The 25,786-nt window shown below is 38.4% G+C and overlaps 1 protein-coding gene across 5 annotated transcripts in view; it reads left to right on the forward strand.

The window, feature by feature from the left end:
- The window catches only part of ARHGAP6 (Rho GTPase activating protein 6), a 322,124-nt gene that overhangs the window by 180,015 nt on the left and 116,323 nt on the right, over nucleotides 1–25,786 (forward strand). Inside the window, exon 1 of one of the 5 annotated variants that reach the window (XM_051794927.1) lies at nucleotides 20,896–21,241. The exons of the other annotated variants lie outside the window; for them this stretch is intronic. The gene's annotated coding sequence lies outside the window, so the exon portion shown is untranslated. Of the gene's footprint in view, nucleotides 1–20,895; nucleotides 21,242–25,786 lie in introns of those variants that run through there. 5 annotated transcript variants of the gene reach the window in all.

The following is a 25,786-nucleotide window of genomic DNA, read 5'->3' on the forward strand; positions in this document are numbered from 1 at the left end:
GCTGCCTTAGGCACCAGCTCAAAATTTTGTAGGGGTGTGACACATAAAATCTGATCTCAAGCATTTCTGATAGCTCAGTCCTTCCAGAGCTGCTCACATATGACTGGAGAATAAGAAATATATTTCTTGCTGTTAAAAAGAAGCAAAAATGTGACTCGGACACCTATAGGTTGATTATTCTGACATTTGTTGTGTGAAAGAGTTTAAAACAACAAAGTCATTACTAAAAACAAGGAATAATGATGAATGGAAGATAAGAGGAAAATGAAGCATAATTTTACTGTAGCCAGATTGTGCCAGGGTAATTTGATGGAGTTTTTTTTGGTTGTTTTTGTTGTTGTTGTTGTTGTTGTTGTTGTTGTTTTTTAGTTTTCTAACTTAGTTTTCTAACTAAGCCTTGTATCAGGTGGTTTTGGTAGAGAAAGTGTTTATACTGTTGCAAACATCATTGATACAGTTTCACCCAGAATAGGAGTACATTTCCAGTGCCCCATGTTCAAGAAAGATTAGTATCTGGAGAAATTGTATAAAAACATTTAAGGAAAATAGAGGTACTATCATCTTGAGGACTGGAGGAGAATAGCTTTGCTTTGCAAAGTGAAAGGGAAGATGAGAAGGGTGTGATTATTGTCAATGATTCATCAAGGGAATAAACAGAAAATAAACAATTCTTTCCATTAAAGCACAGCTATGAATCATAAGATAGACATAAATAAACTCGGGTTAGCAATTCTTCCAGGGAAGCAAGTATTTCTCGACCAACCTCTCAATCAGTTGATGCTCACCTTCCTCTTCTCATGTTCTTTCATGAAAAGTGTGGCTGGAATGGGAAATACCTCTTTTGCCCAGGATTTGTGGGGTCCACAAGATGTACTGGTTTTCACAGAAGAACTATTTCAGATTAAAAAGATTGACATTGGGGAATTTGTGGTGGGTTTTGTGTGTGAGGACTATTAGTGTTGTGTATATCTTTTCAAAAGCTCATATTCCACTCTGAATAAATGAAAAATAGAGCCTTTAGTATCCATGGAGACAAAACATGCTGGAGGACATAAAAACTGAAAAAGTTAGCATATATTTTCATCTCTAGACTTTATTATGGAATGTATTTATGGTGGGGGAGCTCACTTTATAAGACATAAAATCCTATGCACCAATTGGTCTTCTGGGCTTTAAAGTACATTAATGTCATGAAGGCAGGAAATGCAGAACTTCAGCAAGCAAAGATCAGTAGTCAAGTGCATTAGGAAAGTGAAGATCAAGCTTTAGTGTCACTGGGGCAGAAAAACAGCTTGTAGTTTTAGTGGTTTAATCCAATTCTATTTTTCCCACTTTAATTTTTTTACCATTTGTAGTGTAATTTTAAAATATTCATATTTTTTATACTTCAAGATTTCTGCCAAGTGGAAGAAATGTCACTCGGCCATCCCTTCCCCTCTGGTGGGGAATGAGGGCGGTTTTGTCCCCGTGTGTCTGGGGACAGGGTATGATTTGATTCTCGTAAAGGGATGGAGAAGAGCCCTGGGAAGCGCTAGCAAGCCAGTCCGGCAAATATGTGAGGGTTGTGGGGTTTTTTTTTCTTTCTTTCTTTTTTTTTTTTTTTTAAGACAGAAGCTATGCAGCCTTAAAAGGACTTGTTTAAATTTTTGTGTGTGTGTGCTGAGTATGACAAGTTTGTAAGGAGCCAGCGATTCTTGCATCCTTTTAAAGGGAAAATTATAGAATGCTTCACATTCTGTTTGTCACCAAAATGCAGATTTTTATCTCTCACTACGAGTAGAGTCATAAAACAGAATTTAGTGAGAAAGAGCGTGAGGTCTCTTTTCATAATTTGCTATTTAAAAATGGGTCAGGAGGCCAGGATTTGCTGGCTTCTAACAACCTTGACATAGCAGGGTCAGAAGGAACCCCCTTTCCTCCTCTCCCCCTCCTCCTGCAAACTCAAACAAGTCCTTTTAAGGCTATATGGGAAGATGGCTGATAGCTAAGGCTATAGGTGCTATGTAAATCATTAAATAAGTGAATTAAATAATAGGAGAAGTAATGGAATGAAATGGAAACCAGAAACAGCAGCAGAAATGCAAAGCTCCATAAAAATTATCTGGAGGTTTGGTGCATTTCATGGCTTCTTTACCTTAAAATTGGTTCACATGGGTGAGAAGTGTTGTACAAACCTAGCTGAGAGAGGGTCTCAAAGAAGCATGTGAAGAGTGTTTTACAAGCACTCAGTAATTGGCTTCCATGAATTGCTAAAGACTGCAGCAATGGAGGCTTTTTGGATTTCAGCTTATATGGTTTGCTAATGGGAACTCAGTGGTGGAGTGCCTATTTGCCTGTTATTTTTTCAATGTGCTTCCTTAGCTTACAGTTATTTTATAAGTAGGCAAATCCTGTGAGTCTTTGAAGAAAGTGAAAAATGTGATTGCTACTTCAGGACAACTTCATTCTTTTCTACATGCCTCACATTTCTGGCTTTTCCCATTTTGAGCTGTTGTGATTAGGTTGCACACTATACCTAACTTTCCTCCCACCAGGCACTGTGCTTAACTAGGCATCACTAGATTTAGAGCTGTTCCTCTTCAGGGTGTGGCTTTATTATGAAATGTATATTGGTCTGATAGGCATGAGGTGCTTGCTTTTGCAAGCTGATAGAGCAATCTTGTTTTCTTTTTTCTATTCATATATTAATTTAGGTATTAGCATGGGTTTAATGCAGTACCACTTAGATTAGCAAAATGTTAAAATCATTCCTCTAAGTCAAACCCTTAATGCATCTTCTCATCTGTGAAACTCCTCTGGAATGGCCTTGGCTTAGACAAGGCTACTCTTAGCATGGGCAACAGGCTGTGAGCTGTGATCTGGCTAGAAATAAATGTAATGCAGTGAAATCTATCCTGATAAAATTTTTGGCATTGCTACTATTATACATGGAACTTTTAAAACATATTTGATTTCTGTGTGGCTTGTAGAGTAGTGCTGTCTGCAGGACTCATCCTAATCCCTTTAACATGAGTGGGAGTTGTTTCTTCTCTCACTGTTTCTTCCCTCTTGCCCCTGATATTGCTGGTATGTCAGACACTCCAGCACTGCTTAAGCATTCCCAAGTCTGTCTGTTTTACCTCTGGAAATAGCTTTATTACCAAACTTTGAATAGTGGCTCTTTAACTGGGCACTGACTTCATTTGTAATCATCATGACATGGAGGGCAGAACAACCTTTCCTACTTTATAGGACTCCTCAGTATTTTTATTCCTAATAAATATTAACATGCCATGGCACTGTACAGACAGTACACGATGGAGCTAAATCTAGTTGTGGATAACTGCTTGCCAACGTGACAAGTTGATCCTCTCTATGTTTGTCAGTAAAGAACACCAGGGTGGTTGAAGGCATAAGGACTCATGCTATCTTTTCATGTTGTCCTCTCCTTAACATTGAGTAAACTTCCATGGCTGATGCTGTTTTGACATCAGTGAAAGTCACATCTCCCATTTGTCATGGAGTATACCTTTAGCTAGCTCTTTGCATTTTAATCCCTCTCTGTGGGAAAATGTGGTCAGGAGGCATCAAGTTGGGACAGAGCTTTTGTGAAAAAGCTTCCTGGCGAGAAGGCAAGGCAAGAGACTGAAGTAGGGCAGTGCTGTTCCCAACTGAGTCTCAGCATCAGAGAGATGCCAGGATTTGTGCATTTTGAATTGAGCTGCCCATCAATGACCATGAGTGCAAGAGAAAGATACCACTCCTCTGTGGTGGAATTTCAAGGTAGGGAGACGAGCAAAAACTCCTCAAAGGAAGAAATGGTCTGGCTTATCTTTATGGTTTTGTGACTCTATAAACCAGCAACTTTTATTTTGAGAATTACTTTCTTTGATTTGCAGTAAAAGACCAGACTATTTCCTTGGATTTCTTCCCTAGACACAGAGTTTTGAGCAACTTCACGTAGACTTGAATCTAAATTGAGTCAGCCTCCTCATTGGCATGAAATAGGTAAAGTAAATTCTAAGTGTGATGCATTTTTTTTTTTATTATTTTTGAACTGAAAGGTTTATTAGTGTGTTAATTTCTTGGGTAGTTTGGTAATGAGTTACTCAGACAAATGTTTTTATTACATCCTTTCTTACTTATTTTTTTTATTTAACCTCTAAAGGAGAACTCTTGATTTTGGCGTTGATTTTCATTGGCCACATTTAGATGAAGTATAAGCATGCAACCATCATGCTTTCATATGCTGCATAGTGAAAAAGACTGTGCTATCATTTTGAATTATGAAGAAATTTGTTTTCATAAAAAACTATGAATATTCTGTGAGATGTAATTATTTATCACAATAGGTACTTTTTATTTCAACATGTACTAATTAGAATGTTAATAAGCCCTCAAATTCAAGACTGCCGGTGAAGGTTTGGGGAAAATAGCATTATGTACTAATTTGTTTTTTTAAATACTTGCCACTTATTTTCTCAGCTGATTGGTAAACTACTGTAGATAAGTTTCTGTTTATCTGACGGAAGAAGTTTTATGGGGTTAAAACAGTTTTTATTTCTTCTGTGAAGGTTGGAGAATGAAAGTGATAACTCTCTTGGGTCTACTGATAAGCTTCAATGAATGACACTGTCAGTTAAAAAAGCCATACTTCTGTATATGCATTCTTGCTAGTTTTACGAGTGCTATCTAATGTGACTTTTACCACGGAAAGATTAGAAGTTATCTGTTTTTTTCTCTTCATTTTTACAGCTATGGAGAATAGTTAAGATTGGAAGGGTACCCCTGGAGATAGACTAGTCCAACCCCTGCTCAGAGCAGGGTCAGCTGTTGCTCAGGGCTGTGTCCAGTTGTGTTATGGCTATCTTTGTGGACACAGACTACACAGCCTGTGTGGGCATCCAGTGCCAGTGTTTGACCACCCTCTCTGTAAAGTGTCTTCTTATATTTAAGTGGAATTTCAGTCTATGTCCACTGTCTCTTGTCTGGTGACTGGGCACTACAGAGAAGAGTCTTTACTTCTCCCCCCCAATCACGTATTTCTACACATGGATAAGACTCCCCTAAGGCGGCTGCTCTCCAGCTCTTTCAGCCTTCCCTTGTAAGAGAGATGCTCCTATTCCTTAGTCATCTTTGTGGCCCTTTGCTTGAGAACCTGCTGCAGTAAGTCCCTGTCTCTTGTACTGTCTCTCCAGAGCTTGACCCTGCATTCCAAGTATGCATCAGCCATACTGAGCAGAGGGGAAGGATCCTCTCCCTTAACCTGCTGGTGACATTTTTTCTAATGCAACTTAGTCAGCCTAGGAAGCTGATGACCTTCTTTTCTATGAGGATGCACTGCAATTTCAGAACCAGGAACTCTTCTGCAAAGTTGTTTTCCAGCTTGGTGGCCCTGCTATATTTGGCTTGTATGCTGGGCAGTTCTGGTGTTACGCCCAAATTTCCCTAGAGGTCTGGCAGGTTGGATGTGATGTGGGCCTGAGAGGTGACCTTGTCATTAGGTTTGTGTACCTCTGTGCAGCATGCCTGCCCTGTCCTGCAGATGCCACAGCCAGTCTGCGTGCCCATTAACTCTGCAGCATTTGACAGCTGTAGCTGGCTTGTGAACCTTATGATGGCTGCTTGACATAACTGCAGTGGTCTGCTGGGAAGCATGGTCCCGGGGGGGGAAATCAATACCATGTGCTCAGTTTGTTCACACAGTGTGGACAGAAATACATGAGCTTGGTTCTGCATTAAGTTTTCCCTGTTGTTGGTAGCTCCATGTCTCTACCTTACACCAAAATGTGAGCTGGCATCTGAAAGGTTTTGGCACAGAGAGAATTGCTCTTATCCTCAAAAGCCGGTGTAGATCTGTTATTATTACATACCCACTTTCCCTGAGTGGTTTGTAGATGCAAGCCTTCTCTCTTTTTAGTGTGGATCTTTCACTCACATTAAGGAAAAATCTTGGATGTAAACCAACAAAACAGTAAGATTCAGGAGCAGACATGGTACCTGTCTTGGGTTCCTATTTTAGTTATACTAGATTGCAAGTCACCACTCCTTGAGTTTTCATGTGTATGAAATTAAAGAAGCTGGAAAGCTTTATGCATGGTTCAGGACCAAGAAGTTCTGCATGTGGACTTAATGCATCTTGCAAAATCTTTATCAAACAGGAATAATGTTTTGAAACAAAAGCAAGGAAGTCAAAGACCCCTAACATTTTCTTCACAACTTTACACCACAATAATTTTGTAAAGGCATTAAGTATTTTTTTTGTCAGATGTAAAGATGCAATTCTATCTTTCTGAATGCATAAGACTGCCAAAATTATAATCCTGGTTATCCAGTTAACACTTTTCTTCCTCTAAGCAAGGAAAACTTAATATCCATATAATGCCTATACATGAAAGAATTAATTGCTTTAATAGGCGAAAAAGTACTGAAGTACTTCAGTACTCAAAAGTACTGAAGCCTTAAAGCCCAACCTGAAGATGCCAAAAGAACAATTAGATTTTTCTTTTTTTTTTTTTTTTTCAAATTGTATGACCTTGTATCAGTGATGAAAATACCTAATATTACCTCTGTATTTGAAGCCAAGGTAAGTAAATGAGTATGAAAGTCCTATGTAAAACTCCCCCTCCCTTTGACTTGCTGACAGTAGATATTTTTTTATCCCAAAGATGTACAGCATTTAAAGGGATTTATCATTTTTAGGCTCAGTGTTAGTGTCATCCTGAAAAATGCATGTTGCCTTGCAAGGATGCCTTGGAGGATGAAAATTCCAAAGCAGTTACTTGGTTTGCTCCACACGTTCACCAGAACACTGAAGAATTAAACTTACCTTTAGGTGTTCAACAAGTGGTCTTACATGGTAGCTACTAAATAAGGAATAGAACAGAGAAATGCTTATTTGATAACTTCTGGAAAAATAAGTTTGACTGAAAAACCTGATAGACTTTGAAATGGGAGTTAAAAAGTATTTACATTGGTAGTAAGGTCCCATGGAAGACTGGTAGTATCTTCCAGCCACAGACTGTTGTGATGAGCCATATGTTACCTGTAGGGAAGAAGAGCGCAACTGTTGCAAGAGAATGAACCAGTTCTGAAGTCACTGAGATAAAACCAGCTGGACCAACCATCTTCAGTCTGTGAAAGGAAAGGGGGAAGAAGAAGAAGAAGAAGAAGAAGAAGAAGAGGGCTGAACTTTTTAGCAGAAAAGCGAAAATGACTTTTCTGTTATTTTGGATGCTTCTCAGAACCAGTCAGTTAGCCAAATATTTGTGTTTTTAGTGTGAGGTGATTTGTCATTGCTTTGCAGCTTTCCTTTGGACTGTGACTGTATGCTTTTGGAGGTGCGCAAGAACAAGGAACGTGCCTGGACTATGTATGCTGTTGTGGAAATGATTAATGATTTGGGAGTCTCCTTTTGTAACAGTGGCTGTTTCTACTCACTGTGAGCAGTATTCATCTTATGTGATGTGCACGAAGTTTTTGGACTGAACTGCTAATACTCCTCAGTAGAAGAATCCCTAAAAGATCTTGACTGAATTAAGTACCTGTGTACCTATCTGTCCTTTAATTCTTAGGAGCTAGGATTTAATAATACTTTCTAACTGGGAAAGAGTGAGTTTGTTTGACTGTCAGTAGCAAGAAGTGTCACATTGTTAGTGTTTGGGAGGCATTAATGTTTTGTTATATTGCTAAACACAAACATCCCACTGGGTATTTGGAAGCTCACAGAGGTTAATTTGTTACAGTGCCAGCGTCCTCTTGGAATTTAAAATGGAAAGCTACTAGGTCTGTCCCTTTTGGGGAGCTGCTCTCTGGAGTCTGTGACTGTGTTCCCCAGTCCATCAGAGAAACTCTTCATCAGTAGGATGAAATGAATATTAGAGATGACATATTAACTCTTCCACTTTATCTTTACAGAAGACTTTATACCTTTTTTTGTTCCCTACGGTTCCCTCACTGTCTCAGTCAAGGTTACCAAGCTGATTGTCATGTACACAAAATCCTTATCCCTGGCAGTGTATGTGATTATAACAGGCCCAGGTTCAGTGACAGACAGGCCGTTAGCATACATCAGTTAAATCATCCAGATGGTAGAAGCTACTTCTTTCAGATTTTATCAGATTCTGCTTTAGGAATTGCCTTGGCTGGTACTACTGAGAAGTGAGGCGTGGGGCCTTTGAGGGGCAGGAGGTAGCATGTACTTTATGTGTGGTAAATGGACAAGTGTGTGCCGCTGTTCTTGCATGTCACCTGCTGTGGTACGAGTGAGAGGGGTAACTCCCTCCTGAGACATTTCTGAGGTGGGAACCTAGCAGAACAGAAACCCATTGTTGAGTGTCTGATGGCAATATAAATTTTTGTTAGTGTAACTGACTGTAGTGTTTGAGGTAGATGCTGAAAAGGTGAAATGCTCTCTTCTTGTACCTTGTTACCTTGGGTGAAGATATCAGACCCATCTGTTGTCATTTAAGGTAATCAGTACTTGTTCTTCAGAAAGTGCTGCATTTTTATCAACTGGTATTTTCATATATGCTTTTAACTCTCCATTACTTAAAATATTATTAGAAGCTACAAAATAACTCTCCTCGTGCACCTTTATTTTGTTTTGTAAAAGTATTGGAGCCTTTTGTCATCTTCACATTAGACGTTGAGAAGACTCCACTGATGACAGCCATGTTAGGGAAGAGAATGAGGTTATTTTAAAGACATATTTGAAGGATTTTTCTCGTACTAAATTTTTTCATGTAGTAAGACTGTCTCTTTTTATATTGACCTGACTGAGCACCATGATGGTATCCAGCAAGGATCTGCCTTGTGATGGCCTGCCCTGCCTGTGGGCCAGGAGGGTTGATCCTCCGTGTTAAAAAGAGTGGTTGGTGCAATGGTTGTTGTGTCACACAGGGGAGATGCTCATGGAGGAAGTGTGCGTGTACATGCTGTCCCACAACGCCTTGGGCTGTTGATGTAATTGGTTTATGCTGAGAGAAAAACTCTTATTACAGTCTAGTAGGATGGCAAACCACAATCAAAACAGTTGCATTCGTACGCAATGTGAAGAAGCTCATTTAATCCTTGGGCAAGTTTCAGAGGTCAAGTCCTTTCATCTCATTGCCTTGGCAGAGGCCCAGTGCTGAGGGAGAGTCCTGTCCTTGCCCTGTAATTCGTCCTCCAGACGGCCTCCCCGGCCAGAGGAGACTCCATCTTCCTCAGATGTGTTATCTCCCTGGACCTGTTGAATGCACGCACAGAGCTGCTATGCTGGAAATGTGTGTTGCTTAATCGTCTTTTAGAGCAGTCCTTGATGGTTCCCCTCAGGCCCCCTGATCTCCTTCTGCCCTCAGCAGGGTTGCATACGTGTAAGGGTTTAGGGAGCCAGGGCACGGTAGGCTTCCACAGATACAGTGAGATGGCACCACACGAGTGGAGGTGAAAGGGCTGATGTACTGATGTATGGTGTAAAGGCACCAAGGATATAGCAGGCTAAGGAAAATGGCAGACAGTGGTATGTAAGAGCAAATGTAAAGCACAACCTGAGAAGAGTGAGAAGGGCAGAAAAATATAGTTGGTCTGAAGCTGCTGCACTTTCATCCACTCAAAAGAAAAAGTGGATGACCTACTTTGGTACAGTTTGAGGGAAGCTTAGGGATGACCACAGGTTTATTAGGCTAGTGCTGTCAGAAGTGCTTGTAAACTGCTTGTCTTCTGCCTTATTTTTAGGATGCACTACACATGTGTTGCTCTGTCACCTGAAAAAATGAGAGAAAAACAGTGAAAATTTGGCTATATGCTAGCCCTGGGTTTTTCATGAGCAGGGAAGCTGAAAGCATTGTCTCTAATAAAACCTGCATCTTCTCAGAGTAACTTCCATACTGCTGGTGCACTCAGTTTGCCCAGTTATGTTCCTCGTGAATGCAACATTCAAAATATTTACAAGAGCTGCTGCCTTGGAATGTCCCAGTAAGCTTTGGGGTGGTGTGGACTAGCAGCTGCGGTGGCCTCTGCTTTCTTGCTGCCAGGTGGGGTGCCTGCAGGGAGTCTCCATCTCATCCTGAGCTTTCCTTTCCGAGGAGTTTATTTAACACTTGTCAGTTATTTATAAAGCCAGCTTTGTTAAAGCCAGCTTTTACGGGAAAGTCACATTAATTCATGCAAAGTGAGCTGTAGGAGTATATGGCTAAAAAGGTATCAAGAGCTGTGCGGCTTGAAAAGGTAAAGATTTATTCAAAAACAGTACACTGCTCTCATTTCCCAGAATACACATAATCAAGGAGATAAGTTTATATTAAAGGGGCGGGCACCAAAAAATAAAAAGCTCTTTAAGGCTTGGTCTCAGGAGATATGGAAAGTTCTTGTTAAGCATTAAGCATCTGGGGAACCTCTCACCTTTCACATGCTCAGGCCTATACAGGGTTGAACATCTGCAGACCTTTTTAAATTTTGTTTTATTGTCATCTAGTTGCCAAGTTGTCTAATACCTTCTCAACAGTAAGAGACCGGGACTAGTTACCACATATGAAGATGTATTAGAAAATAAATTATAGTTTTGTGGTTAAATGTTCTTTTTGGCCTTGTAGCTTTTTATTTGTTTAAAAATTACTTTCCATGTGGCAGTGGCAGATGTCTGTGTTTCTGTCAGAATATTCACATCAGTGCCTTATTTTTGCTGATGTGCTGTACAACTTTTGAAATGTCAAATTAAGGGAGAATCCTAGGAAAAAAGCGATTAAACATCCTTAGTTGCTTTACAGTGTATGCACAATGTGGTTCTATTGCATTATTTATAAGAGGAGAATATTTAATTTTTAGTCTCCTTCATATAAAAAAAACCCACCAAAATTCTGCAAGGTTAAAATAAATATCAGAAACAGGGCTTTTAGAGAGGTTTCACGGACTCTTACTCAGATGGAGGATTTTTTTTATCATGTGGATATGTTCTGCCACATTTTCTGTTACATATAGCTTAAAAGGCTTGATTGTCACTTGCAATAATGTTCCTTTACATTTCTCTGACTATGTAGAGCAGCTAGTAGTGGGAGAATATATATACTCTGAAGATACCTGATGGGACAGCAAGACTTAAAACAGCTTTCCCAAAGAGTTTACATTTTGGAAATGTAAGCAAGTTACATCAAGGTAAATGTTAGTTTGCTGCATATCACCTGTTAAGTTTCTGAGCATTACAGATGCTCTTACTCCATGATACACAAAAAATGGCTTGTTCTTTTGCCACTAAAGGGAAATATAGTTCATATTCGTTGTGGAGTTGCTGTGTGAGCAGAGTCTTCTCAGCTGTAGTCTTATCACAGAGTTAACCCAGTGGCAATGCTGCAGCAGCTGCCTGATCTGCCTATGTTTCAAGCTGAGAAGGAATCAGACAACTACTAATGAATGCTGTTTGAGTAAGAAGAGTAGAAGCAGGCAAAGCAATGTAGTAATGGGGTTGGTTGAGAGATTAATGCACCTGTATTCACAGTCATTGTCCTTTTTTGTTAATGCATTGCTAGGATACAGTATGGACATAAAAAAAAGTGAGGAAGAAGATACACTGAAGAGAGTCAGGAAGTCTAAGGGGAGGAAATGGGGAAGGGACAATGTAGAGTTCATCCAGGCAGATTAGGTGGATTAGAAGACAGGTATTGTAGGGAAAGGGACAAGATCAATGAGGGGCAGGTCGAATGACTCCTGAGGAAGATCTTTGATAATAATAAGCAGTTGAGAAAACAGGTCATGTTTTGACAGGCGACCAGAAGATTTTGTAGATCAAGAAGTAAATCTTAATTGAATGAAAGAAGTGAGTAATGGTTAAGTACAATCATAAAGGATGTGTGTTATGTTTTTCTTCTTTGTCTACCATGAAGGTAGTTACATGGGCAGTTTTGGAGAATCAGCATTAAAGATTAAGATAAAATCCTGTGTGACTGAATTCAGTTTGTGTAGTCCCACTGCCTTCAGCAGGGTATTTCTACTCTTAAGCTTTCAGTATCTTACTAACCAAACTGACAGCATGAAATATACCTGAAGAGCTCTTTTAAAAATTTGTATTTTAAGATCTGAAGCTATATAGAGATTGGTTTTTTGACATTTACAATTCTCCGCATTCTAGCTTGTTGTTTAAAATAGGGATCAAAGAAATCCCAGAATTTAATTTTTTTTTACAGAGAATAATGGCATTATGACAAATCTTAAATTATAGTTGTCCTAACTTAAACTTTTTGACTTTTTTGAGGTAGAATCTTGCATTCTGAGGCCAATATAACATGTTAGTATAACTGTGTGTTCTTTCTTCTCTTTTACTGACTTTTGTGGCATGTTACTTGGCTTCTTGGTAATTTGAGTTCCCCTGTTTTTCTGTTGATTTTGAGAATGTCTGGCATTCTCCTTGTTTCAGTTATTAGAGATCAACAGCTTTCTTTATTACTGTTTTTGTAGGTGATGAATGTGAGTGACTTTGAGAGATGGCCTTTCTTATATGGTTGAGATGCTCTAAAGCATTAGAACAGCAGTCACTCCATACAAAACAAATATCTGCTGTTTCTGCCCTACTGTGCTAATGTTAACTAGGTTTAGGATTTCTATTGTTGGATTGTATTTTTCCAGTGAAATCTTTTAGTGAAGCTGTCAGACATTGATTAAATTAGTCAGTACATTTCTTTATGAAGTTTTTTTTATAATCCTTCCCGAAGTTTATATCAGTGTATGGTGTATGTATGAAAGGTGCTTATAACAAGTTAGTCAATATGAATATTAGCATGTATGCAGATTACGATAATTAGTGGGCTATGGATGGATGAAAAAATGAGTAAGTGTGGAGGATGCCTACTTGGTGTTCCTTTTGGTGAATTGTTAAGTGTCAGGTGACAGGAGGGGAAGGAAGTTGTTGAAGTCCATAACTTTGTTATAAGAACATAAGTACCACCTTCCTGTGTTGTATTCTGTCTTGTAATAACTGCTATAGTCTCATTTTCATGTATGTACTACAAAGTCTCTAATATATGCATTTTCTTAAAGTATTAATTTTTAAAAACACCTTGGAAACTCATCAGTCAAATGTAGTTGATATATTATAATTCTTTATGCTGTTGCACTCTCATCTTTTTTTTTTTGTAAGTTGTTGACAGATTAAAGTGAACACTTAGCTAGTAATAAGCTTTTATTTTATTTTTTCATATAAAAGCTTCTAATAGGTCATGACTTGGAGAGGCACTTCATTTTTGTCTGTGCCAAACTCAAAAGCAACCGAAAAAACCACTCCTCTAACAACAAAAAACTCAAACATGACTAAGGATGTTGTAAACCACAGTGAGATACAGGAGAGAAATGGAAAAATCTGTTAATAACTTGAATTAAATCCTTTTTTTCTTACATCCCTTACCATAGCGTGACAAGTGGAAAAACTCCTTGAGTTTCACTGAAACAGCAAAAATTTCCATGTTTTATTGTGGCATTCTTCAAATGTATTTTTCCTCAATTTTTTTGTTACAGATTTTCAGCTAAGCTGTGAAGTGGGACAACTGACCTAACATGCAAGATACAGAGAGAGAGGGAAAACATTTAAAGCATATTTTATGTCCTTGTACAACATTTCTGTCTGGTAGAATATAATAAAATATTTAATAAAGAAAAGTGGAAGAGAGTTGGACATAGAATTTGTAATAGGAGGACTTGGCTTTAAAAACTTGAAATATTTGCCCTTAGTAATTTGCCTTTCTTGCTTGTCAATACAATTATTTTCAGCAGTCTCAATCCTTTTTCAGTATATTGTATTGTGAAAAAGCAATAACTGAAAGACCTAAGCTGGTACAGAAAAACTATTCAGTCCAAACTGATAATTTTCAATCAGAGACACAGTAAAAAATTGCTTTGGAATCGTAAATGGTTCCCATCTGTAAATAAAAATAGAGAAAAATCATTCTGAATTGAACCTTCATGTCACACAAATACAAAGCAAATCAGAAGCTCAGTTGAGTAAATGTATGGGAAATACTTTTAAGATTCGTAAATAGCAATCTGTATAAATGTTCTGTATAGTTTAATTGTTTCACATTGGTTCCTTCTTGTTTTGCAAGCGGTTAAGATTTGGTGGTTTTTACCTGTTTCAACTGGAGGTATTTTTGAGTCTTCTGTCTTGCTGTCCCATATGTTCTATCAAGACAGTAAATTAGGTTTCAGTGTTCAGCTGCTTGTCCTGCCAATCCAATCTTCAAATCCACCTGGAGTCTCTCTTGAGTCCTGCAGGATGTGGGTGAGAGGTGGTGATGCTGAGGAACACCTCCCCCTGGGTGAGGTGGAGGATCCTGGGGCAGGCACCCTGGGCACCCACCTCTGATGCAACGGGCCTCCTGCTCACTCTTCTGTGTGTCGCAATTTCCACGCTGGCACTCGTGGCCTGAGGAGGGTGAGCAGGCCTAGAGTTGGCATGATACAGGCCTCTTCTAGGTGTTGAGTGTAGCCATTCAGCTCTCTGAAGTGATGTAAGTTGGGACATAGGCATCTGCTGCTCCTTTGGGGTCGGTCTGAGGAGCTGCTCGCTCCGCGCGCAGGCGGTTCTGGAGGTGGTCGGTTGTGACTGCCCTTCCCAGTGGGGTGCTCTGGTTTCTGTTGCAAGCTTTGAGGGTTTAAGAGCAAAATATCAAGACTGACTGTCCTTTTTGCAAACCATTTTGCAAAAATGTAGTTTTTTCCCAGTTGGTAACTGCACTGGCTTTTGTGGAGGTGCATAAGAACTGTGTGTGGTCATCAGTGCTTCTGACAGAATTGGGATTTCGCTTCTAAACGACACATGTGGCTCAGACACAAGAAGTGATGGAGGTTCAGGTGCTGGAGGTAGCTTTCTGACCTCTCTGACTTCCCCAGCTCTCCAAGGGTGTTTTTTACTCTTCATTGCTCAATGGGCTCTTTTTTATGCATGTCACCACTTAAATGTTTTTATAGCTCTTAAGTGTGTAAACAGATATTGCCATGGAGTTTATTAGCCTATCTTCTATTTTGCTGCTGATTGTCATTCTAAGATGTTTTTACCAAGGACTATTATAATAAATTATAAATAGTTAAATAATTGTTTAGAAATGCTCTGACTCAAGCTTATTATACACATGAGGACTAATTTAATTTTTGTTGGTAAATGGGAACTATTTTCCTTAACAGTTTGGGACTCTGAGCAGCAGAAGGGTCTGCAAGCAAATTAATCAGGGTGAAACTAGTAAAAACAGCACTGCTTGAGCTCCTCTCCTCTCTTCCACGTGGGAAACATGACGTTTTCTAACCAGATAGTGGGAATGTTTTCTTCTGCAGGCCTGAGTCACTTGTGAGGAATGCTAAGATTAATGCACAAGATTAATTTTCTCACTGCTGCCTTCTCTGCTGCAAAAATGGAAGTTTGCTTGCCTTTGAACTTTTCTCTCATTTCCAGCAAAATTTCAGATACTCTGACCCGATTCAAACCCAGTGTTGTTCTGTAAAATCTGTAAAATTTGTTCTTGCCTTCTAGTGACCATGAGGACAGAAGTCAGTGCATGTCTTTTTTGGACTTAGCTTATTTTAGAGTACAGCAATTAATCTTTCTGTTTGCTCCAGTGCACTTTGTGTGCATCTCCAATATACAGAAAACTTTCTGTTCTCACAAAACTGTGAACAGGAGTTTTTACTTTATCAGAGTTCCCTAGATGTACAGAATCAGTTTAATTCAGATTTTTTCCATTTTCAACATCATATTATACCTAATCTATAACAACAACTGTTCTGAAAAAGCATTTTTATTTATGTCAGATACATTAAAATCAAAGAAGAGATAAAAGATGCCTTCCCAGGTTGCTCCAGAGTAAGCACTACTATATATATATTGAGTCTCATGCAAGATTTGTGACTGACAGTGGGGCAGTTTTTAATGCACATTAATTTCACTAAGACATGTATTGCACAAGTATTCCCACTGAATTTGGGTAAAAAGATCTAAGGCTCAACTGAAATGAATACCTATTGAAGTATTTTAGGAAAAGCAGTAATACAAAAATGAATTAATGTTCCCCTGGGTAATGCACCTTAATTTATATAACTTTTAAGATTTAACATACGTAGTTGAAAGCCATCATAAAGGAAAGGAGTGCAACTGGATTTTTCTCTGTAGCTTGTAAATAACAACATGTTCTGTGTACTATCCCTAAAGGAACAAGAACAAAGTTCCAGGTACCTTTCTTTGCACTTTGGGCCCGGCATTAGTTTCCAACAGTAACTGTAGGAGTTTTGTCCTGCTCTAGGCACTGCTATTCCTTTCAAGGCTTCAGAGGAAATTCCTGGCTTTCCTCATGCCCTCCCTATGTTCCAGTGTTGATGCCTACAGAGGAGGGAAAGAAGGTGGCCTGGAAGTGGTAATGCTGGCTTTGGGCCAGGCAGTGTCTTTCCCTCTCTTATTTGATTAAAAGGAAATCAGTCTGGTAGCAGATAAAAAGAAATGCAGATGCACTTGGTATGATCATGTGCAGGTACCACTCCTGTGCATCATGTGTGCCTGCTAATGGTCATCAGCTGCCTTCTCTTTGCTGCTCATATGCTTAAGTAATTATTGCAATCAAAACTACAAAAAAAAAATTAATTTTCATTTAAGACAGGTTGCTTTCTCAGAAAGGCTTATTTGTCAAAAACACATGTAAAATAGTATTCCACTGATGTAATTGAAATATCTGCCTTGTTCTTCATTTGAGATAGATGTTTACTCGGGTTTTCTGTAGTATTAAAGGACAGAGATTGTCTTGTAGCAAATGTCCTATTCTGCTCTTTGATGGGATTCTGGTTCTTCACTGTGATGGGCAGATTATAGAGGTTGACAAAAAAGATAACATTAAAACTCTTGAAAGTTTGTCTCCTCATTGAATCAATGAGAAGACCTAATTAGTAATTGAAAAGATAATTAAAATTTGACAAGCTGCCAAGATTTGTATATCATGCTATTGTTCTTTTTCAATAGTGCATTATTTTTTGAAATTATTCATTACTCTTTTGGCCTTTTTTTTTTCTTTCCTGCCTTCCTGCATCTGATTGCTCATTTCAGTTCTCCTAATTTTCTAATAATCTGAATTTTTATTTGCCTGTTGTCAACACCCTATTTCATTCTTTGTTCTCCTTGTTTACATTTGCTGCTTTTCCTCCAAAGGTCTCTGACTCTGTTGCTTTCCTGCTCAGTCTCATATTGGGTACTCATTAACTTCCCATGAATTATTCCCTTCAGGTATTCAATGCCTGCTTCTACAATTTTTCATGACCCTGCTTTTGTTCCTTTCTCTTTATACCAGAATCAAGACTTGTCATTGTTCCTGTTTACCAGTATAATTTTCTGAGACTCTTGTATGCTTAGGTAGAAAGAAAGGCAAGCATATATTTTTGTGTGCTTAACGAGGCTAGAAATTAATTATAAGTGTAAAAGATAAAATCTCTCCCTTGACTCTGAGACTCAAATTTCATGTGAGTTCTCTATTTACATAACCTTGCGATTTCTGACTATCCATATTCAGAGTAGCCCCTTTCTATTTTGCCCATATCAATGCATTGTCAATTTAGGACTACTTCTCTGATCAGTAAAAAATTTCAGATAACATGGATGAAAACTCCAATTTAGTCTAAATTTGGGGGGGGGGAATTTGTCTTGCTAAGACTTACTGAAAATATCTGAAGCACCACACAGATTGTAACAGGCCAACACATCAGATCAAACTCAAGAGGAGACAGATTGAATCATAAACTGCAAGAGACTTTCTGAACATCTTCCTGAGGCCTTCTTGAAAGACATTTGTTTTATTTATGGTGTATGTTACCCCCGTATGTTTCTAAACAGACAAGAAAGAGGAGTCAAGAGTCATAAGAGTCCAGAAATGTACTTGAAATGTAGCACTCTTCACACTGTGTTCCAGCCTGAGTGACAACAGTTACTGCGAAGCATCTGGAGAAGAGAAAGGATTAAGCCCTGGATCTTGAATGATGCACTCATACTTGGGCAGTGAACATCAGGGTGTGGTCCACATCTGAGACTGGTGCTGGACATCTATTCCTGCTTCTACGAAGCTGACCTTAAACAATTTCCTTGGGACTAAATTAAAATAGGGAGGGAAGTGTCAAACTGCAAAGTTGTAACAGACCTTTGAAATGCTTGGCTTTTTCTGGAGGGGAAACTACATCCTTGAGTTCGTGCCTGAGCTCACTATGCAATGGAAAGAAGAAGCAGGTGCTGTATCATAGACCTGCTGTGCTGCCAGACAGGGCTGCACAGGACCCAGAAGACATGGGTTCACTGTTCTCCAGTGTGGCCTGGCAGGAGGTTCAAACTCCGGTTTCTTGAAAGAGCTACAAGCCACTAGGTTAGAGAATAGCCTAAAATCAGGAATTCCTTTGTTTGTCTTATGTTTGCACTAGTTGATTATGTCTTTGCTTTGGTTTTTGGTTTTGGTTTGGTTTTTTGTTTGGTTTGATTTGGTTTTGTTGTTTGGTTTGGTTTTTTTTTAATTGTGGTCGTGGCGGCTGTTTTTTGGCTTTGGTTTGAGGGTTTTGGTTTTTTTTAACTTCACTCTTTTCTTAGTTTTGTTTTGTTTTTTTTTCCCCAGAAATATATTCCCACATCTACTTAGTATTCTGGCCATGAAGCTTTTCTTTTACAGAAAAGCCTAGTTCCATGTCTCGGAATGAAAGCTGTGGTCATCACTTGTTCCTATAAACACATTGCCTTTTATATGTACCTCTGGAAGACCACCTCCTGAACTTCCTGCCTGTTCAATCACTGCTGTGTGGACCTTAGGGCAGTGTGGCAGGGCTGAGGTATGAGGATTGATTGTAAACTGACATTTCATTGACCATGCCAGAAGGGCTGTAGAAGCCTGGGCAGTTTTCCTGGGCTGACTTTAAATGCCTATGTACAGTCTCTGTTAAGCATCTAACACAAACCTTTCATTTTGATCATCTCACATGTAAATTGGAGTGATTATTGAGAACTGGATACTTCACAGGCATATGGATTGGTCCCCTCTGCTGCTTTTGATTCAGTATGCTGTATATGTCATTATGAACATTGTAAACTTAATCATGGTAGATTTTGTTCTTACTAGTCACAAGTCTCAAACGATGTGAGGTATTACTCCCACTTGATTTTTAACACTGCTCTTTTTTGTGAGAGTAGAGATGTTCATTTTCAAAGTAAAATCAAGCAGTCATTCTTTATGCTCTCAAAATCTATCAAGAAACAAAGGCTTACCTTCTTTTGATTTTTGTCTGTGTAGGATCTTGTGTAGCAACCAATGTGTTAGTCCTTAGACTGAACTTTTCTACATTATTAATATGACTTTTCGAGGTTTTGGACTCTTGTACCCCAGACTACAATACTGATGGCATTGGGACCATCAGTAGCAATTTTAAATCACTTTATTAAAAGACTTTCTTGTTATTTATTACATAAAAGCATTACCTGGAGGGCATATTCTGGTGAACATATTCTTTGGGGATATTTGCAGCTCAGGATGTCTCTAGGCCTTTCTGTAGAGTGCTTCTTTTTGAATATGTCAAAAAAAGACTGTTAAAAATACTGTGAAAAAGCCTAGTCACCAAAAATTAGAATGTTATGCAGACATTTTCTCTAGAGGTGTATAAGTGTGGAAGGTATATCAGAACCCAATTTTTGACCATGACTCTTTTAAATACCTCTACCCAGAAGGAAATCTGATTGTTTCATGCTTACATTTGCAAACATAAGTAGGATTTACTTAAGTATTGCTATTATTTACATTGATAATTATAATTTCTGGGTTGAATATTCTCTCACATTCAGTGAGGAGCTAAATTTACAGCCTTACCTGGTTTTCTATGTCACACATTGCTACATATTAAACCTATTTGTCAGATGAATGTTCATTTGAACAGAACAAGTCCCTTGCTCAGAGTAGCCCTGCTCATGGTAAAGTTGTGCCTTAGCTTCAGGAAATGCACTATAATTAAATGCCAATAGAAATTACTAACTTGGCAGTAGCTCAAGCACTTTATTGCAGTGAAATCTTGATTTCTTTTATGCCAAAGTATTGTTAAAGCAGCACTTGATTTATCCTGAATTTACAAGATGGTGTCAGATTGTAATCTGGTTCCTGGGCATTAGACTACTTCCCTGAAAAATAGAAGGAGTGTAGTTCACTTTTTATAATTCTACTGTTGTTTTTAATTGTTAATAGAATATTCTTCACATACAATTCTGGATATAGTGCTGTGAGGGCTGGATAATAGTATTAGGCAGAATTAAAAACACCAGAAAGGCAAAAAGCCTGAGTCCAGTTTACGAGGAACATAGAGCGGTATTGAGTACATATTATGAATGGGAAAATTCCCTGCTTTGTAGACTCTGTGGCATGTGTCTATTTCCAAATGTGACTTTGTTGTCTTTTTTTTAAATAAGAAAATAAATCCTCTCATTCTCAAGCTTCATTTTGGAGGCAGTAGGACTTTTTCCTACTGTTTTTCTCTTTTTTTTCGTCCTCCCTCACTCCCAACATTTGTCTGTAATCTTGAGTCTAAACAGTGCTCTGTGGATTTTTGTACTTGGATTTCATATTATTGAATAAAAACTCACAATACTCTCCGAGAGAAGTAAACAGAAGATGCAATATCTCAAGCTGCAGTGTAATTTGGTTACTGAAGACTCTGATGTGCATCTGCTTGGTTAAGCAATAATGATATTCATTGTAATGCATAAACCAGGTGGTAAGTGATGTGAATGTCTTACATATGAAAATATTTTACATTGATACTTTTTCATTTCAAGATAAAGGAAGTTGCATGCTACTCAGCTGTTTGTTCTTCCAAAAGATTCAGTAGCAGTTCTCTGTAGGAATTCAGTGCTAGAAACAATAAATTTATATTAATCAGCTTCATTGTGCAAAATTGTACAGATACAGCAGTTGAAATAATGTGATAATACTGAGCAATTTGCTTCTCATTTGCTTAACTGAGGATGGGATTCAAGCTTCATGTTCTGAGTGCCTTTCAATCTGGTGTATATATGATTAATGTTGGTGAGTCACTTCTGATGGGAATTTTAGCTTTTTCTTACACTGCAAGATAGGGAGACTTTCTGCTCCTCCCACCACCGCTTTAAAAGTGCTGTTGAAGACAGAAAAGAGGTAATTTTTCATATTTTCAGAGTTAAACTGTTTTAAAGGAAGGGAGGAGATAACCAGTCCCTTGGCATTTGCTGCACAGGTGTCTGCAAACCACCTAGGACAGCTGAGATTGGGATAAAAGGGTAAGTAGATCGTTATGCACTTGAGAAACCAGCTATTCTTAACTGCTTATTTAAATTCAGAATTTACCTGGGAAGGGTAGTCTAGAAGAAGGATTTAGGAAGGAAGTAATTCTGAAGGTGCAGGAAGGGGTACATCATAGGAATTGGTGGAGCTCTGGAGACCTGTTTATGCCTGCCAGGAGTAAGCTGGGGAGAATATAGTGCTTCGTTTACATAGGTTAGCTCAAAAGCTCACTGCAACTGACTGTGAAATAATGTAGGCATGTCTACAGAACTTTCCCTGTGATTCTAGAAACTGTTTTTTATCTGTTTATGTATGTGTGCCTCTGCATAAAGAATACAATACACAGTTTGATTATGATAGTCACCACAAAATTCATCAAAAAGGGCAGAATGACTTACATAATGGGGAAGTTTAAAGGGCTTCACTGCACATGTACCTATTGGCCAGATGCTTGGAAATGCCTAAGCACACATACATGTAGGGGAAGTCTTCTGTGGCATTTTACAGTATTTAAACAAACTGATGAGTTAACAGCTGCTGAATGCAGCAAGGCTTAGGCAACTGACTTGCTTCTGTTTTAGAAAGCCCTGGTAGATCTCTGTGTAATTTTAGACCTATAAATAATGCTAAAATATATTTATATTTAAATGAATATGCTTCACCTAGAATTTGAAGTCTACCCAGTGTCACTTGTGACATTGAGTACAGACCTCTTGAGCTAGTGTCTTGTGGTTTTTAGCTACTGTGTCTATATCATGTTTTGTTGAGCTGCAGCTGTAAGATTGGACAGAGCAAGATCATTTGAGGCTGACCACTGCAACTGTAGGCAACTGCATTGTGTAATTCTTCTCGTTATGGTAGTGACCTTCACTACAAATAACATTACCAACTATTTAGTGACCTCTAGGAATATAGTCTTCTATCTTCTGTCTGCTGCCTTTTGAACTGGTATTTCAAACATGACTCAGCAGGAAGCATGTGGCTACAGTGAGTATCAATACCAATTATCATGACATTAGTAATTGTGCTGCTAGTTTGGGTTCACATTATTGTTAGATATACATGTCTAATTCATTCTGTTACAGAGGGAAAATTACATTCAATTTGTATTACTAGCAGGTTGGAAAAAAAAATTAACCCTTGGGGGGAAAAAAAAATTGTCTAATGCAGTCTGCCAACACTTTAGAAAGTGACTTTATAAAAAGATTTGAGTTATTTATTGTATCAGAGATTGACATTTTCCCTTCTTCTCACCTCTGTTCCTCGCAGCTCTTGGAGCTCTGTTTGCTTTCTGGAAGTATAATGTCATGCTCTGAGTGACTAAAAAGGCTTATTTCTGCCCTAGGCTAAGAGTAGAAAGGATGAGTGCTTTGGTAGTGCAATGCTGATCTGAACACTGCGGGAGAAAACAGATCTTTATGAAGGTATAAAATGAAAAGATTTTATAACCTCTTCATTAGTTCTAATGTTTGTTTTCAGTATTCTCTGTAGTATTTTTTTCTTTTCTGAAGAAATCTGTAGCTTTTTCACAAATTGCTTTACCTTGTTGATTTTCATAATTCATTCTTCATTGAAAATCTGTTAATGCCTACAGAAGATGCTCAGGTCGAGCTCCTGGCTGCTGTAAAATGCACACTAAATACTAAGCATGAATACCATTGGGCATGTGCACTTATCCATCACTTTGATTTTACAAGTCTGGCCATGCAGCCTGCTGAAGGTCATCCACTTGACTGTTCCCTAGTGGCATTGCAAGCTCAAGATCTCCACAGTGCATTCCTGCATCCATTCTGAGTGGTACATGGAAAAATACACCTCTTTGATCACAAACTCTGACTGTAACACCTAACTACTGTGACAGGCACTTTCTTAAATACCCTGAGTAGAACATTATGTTTTTATTGTTCTGAAAAGGGATCAGAAAAATGATTTGGTACATTGCCTTCTCTGAATTCCCATTTCCCCAGGCAGTTTGTGCTTGTGCACAGACACCTTTGTTTTTAAAGTTTACCTTTTCAAATCCATGTATCATCTGAATTCACATAATTCTAGATATTATACAAGGAACATTGCAAAAGAAATTATAAAAGGAAGATGGAATAGCAGATCTAGTTTTGCAGTTCCTCACAAAGCTCAGAGCCAGGTCTCTCTTCATCCCGGCTATTATTTCCCGTGTCATGCTGTATGGGCATGAGGAGCCTTTGTGGCATTCACCACTTTTGTTAACTCTGATTTGTTCAATGGGCAACTTCTCTAATAGTGTTTTGAAATACTTCGTGATTTTGTGCCTAATGGTGCAGTGCAGCTCTAACAGCAATCCTAGTGGGGAAAAAACGAGGAAAAGTGCATGAATTCCCACTAAGCAGTAGTCAGAGCTGACAGGTTGCTGAAAGCCAGCCACTGCTCTTGCAGATAAGAATGCCTTCAGCTAGGGGCACAGAAGTACCTGGTGAACCCAAAGAAGAGCAACTGCAGGTGTGGGAAATTCTGGGCTCTTTTAAGATGCTTGCATGAAGCTCAGTAAAGATCAAAACAACCAGATCGGTAAAATGGTAATATTTTTTTTTTATTTGAAATGTCACTTTTCTGTGCTGTTCATAGAGCTCCATTAACTAATCTTCAGAGATGGGTTATGTACACAGTAAATGGTCAGTGTGCAACAGTTAAAAATAACTAAGTGATGCCATCTGCTGTCTTAAAATCTTATTTAATGTTATGTTTGACTGAATTGTTATCCTAAGAAGTGGAAACTGCCTACACTGAGAATAATGTCAGAGCCGTGACATGCTATCTGATGTGTATCAAAGTTATGCAATATAAATACTGATTATGACTAAGTATAGTAGACTATAGAGTGTCAGAAGGAAATGTGATGGTAGTGTCAATCCAATATAATTCCTCAGTGAATCTACTTTGCAAATAATTTTTTTTTCTGACTGTTAGATTTTTTATATGTCTGAGAGGAAGATGTAAAATCCTGGGAAATAGAGGGAAGCATTCATTTACTTGGAGCACAGGGGAGCATATTAATTTTCAGATGTAGTACACTAGGACTCTCCCATTCAAGCACTGTAAACAACAGAAGTTCTTAATTTGCTACCTCTCTCATATGGGAGTATATCTATAAGATTCACAAATGACCAAACTAACAGAGAATTAATTCTACAGTTAATAATCCCTAGAAATGTTTTACTTTGCAGCTGCCTTTTAAATTAGAAGGTCTGCAAATCCTAGCTGGACAGAGAGGAAACTATGCATGTATTTACATCCTTCTTGTAGCTTGCCATACTTCTTTCTTTTAAACTTCTGTAAAATGCCTTCCACTGCAGACAGACTGTCCACTCTGGAGAATACAGAGATCATGAGATGGATTGAAAAATATAGAGATGGATTTTTAAAAATATGTACTTGTTTGTTCTTTTGACTTTTCTAAACATTCACATATTTCCAAATCTGAGGGCACAAACCCTGCTTTAAGAGGTAGAATAAAATTTGAAGCAGAAATCTCCATGTGTTGGTCTTAAAAACATAGGACCTTAACTGCAGGTCACAGAGTTTATTGCAAAATGTCCAAGTGTCCATCAGCCCTGAGATTAGCTCAGTTGGTTAAAAGTTGGTGGTAATAATGCCAAGGTCACAGGTTCAATCATATCCTATATGGGCCATTCACTTAAGAGTTGGACTCCATGATCCTCGTGGGTCCCTTCCAACGGAATATTCTGTGATTCTGTAACCAAAAACTCTGACAGTATAGAATTGTGATGCATTTACATGCATGCTAATCTGCTGTTAAGATAGTCCTCAGTGGGCATGAACTGTAAACTGTGTATTAGGCTTTATTTGGGATAGTGTCCAAGCGAGTGGGGAGAAAAATTTGGATAATGTAATCTATGAGTTCCTATTATACTTCCAGGGCAAATGCTGAACTCATAATTAGAGCATCAGTAACAATGTAAGGAAATATTATGCTCTTGGCTGTAGAAAAAGTTATCTGAAGGAAACAGTACATTTAAAGGTCTTGTTGAAAAAAAGCAGGAAGAGATTTTTATTCCTCATGAAAAATCAAGGAGCTCTTGAGATGAAGTTTTAAAGAAGTTGCAAAATTGTACTCATGTTCTAATTAGTGCACCTTTCTCAGGGAATTATAACTGGCTGTTAGCAAAGGTTTTTCTGGAAATGTCTAGGCTTTTGGATAATGTGTCTTCCACCACCCCAGTCTGGCCTTATGGAAAACTGAACTTTCTGTCTACAGGATAATGCAGTATCAGGTTGTTCAGAGTGCTTCTGATTCTGTAAGGTGATGTGGACAGTAGAGTAAGGATTAAAGGTGTGGATGATGGGAAGGAATGACCAAAAGGTAGGGGAAATGGTAGAATCATAGAATAAAAGGAAAACCAGGCTGTCAGAATTGGCTTTTCTTCAGTCTGCCCACCAAGACTTTCTTATTGCTATGCAAATTTTGACGTTAACAAAGTACTTCATAAATTCCAACTGTAAATGCAAAGGATTTTTATCTCTTATTCCCTGGTGCAGTCTTTACT

Source organism: Manacus candei, unplaced genomic scaffold (genome assembly GCF_025592945.1).
Source record: "Manacus candei isolate 608988 ecotype Guabito, Panama unplaced genomic scaffold, ASM2559294v1 h1tg000041l, whole genome shotgun sequence".
Taxonomy (NCBI): Eukaryota; Metazoa; Chordata; class Aves; order Passeriformes; family Pipridae; genus Manacus; species Manacus candei.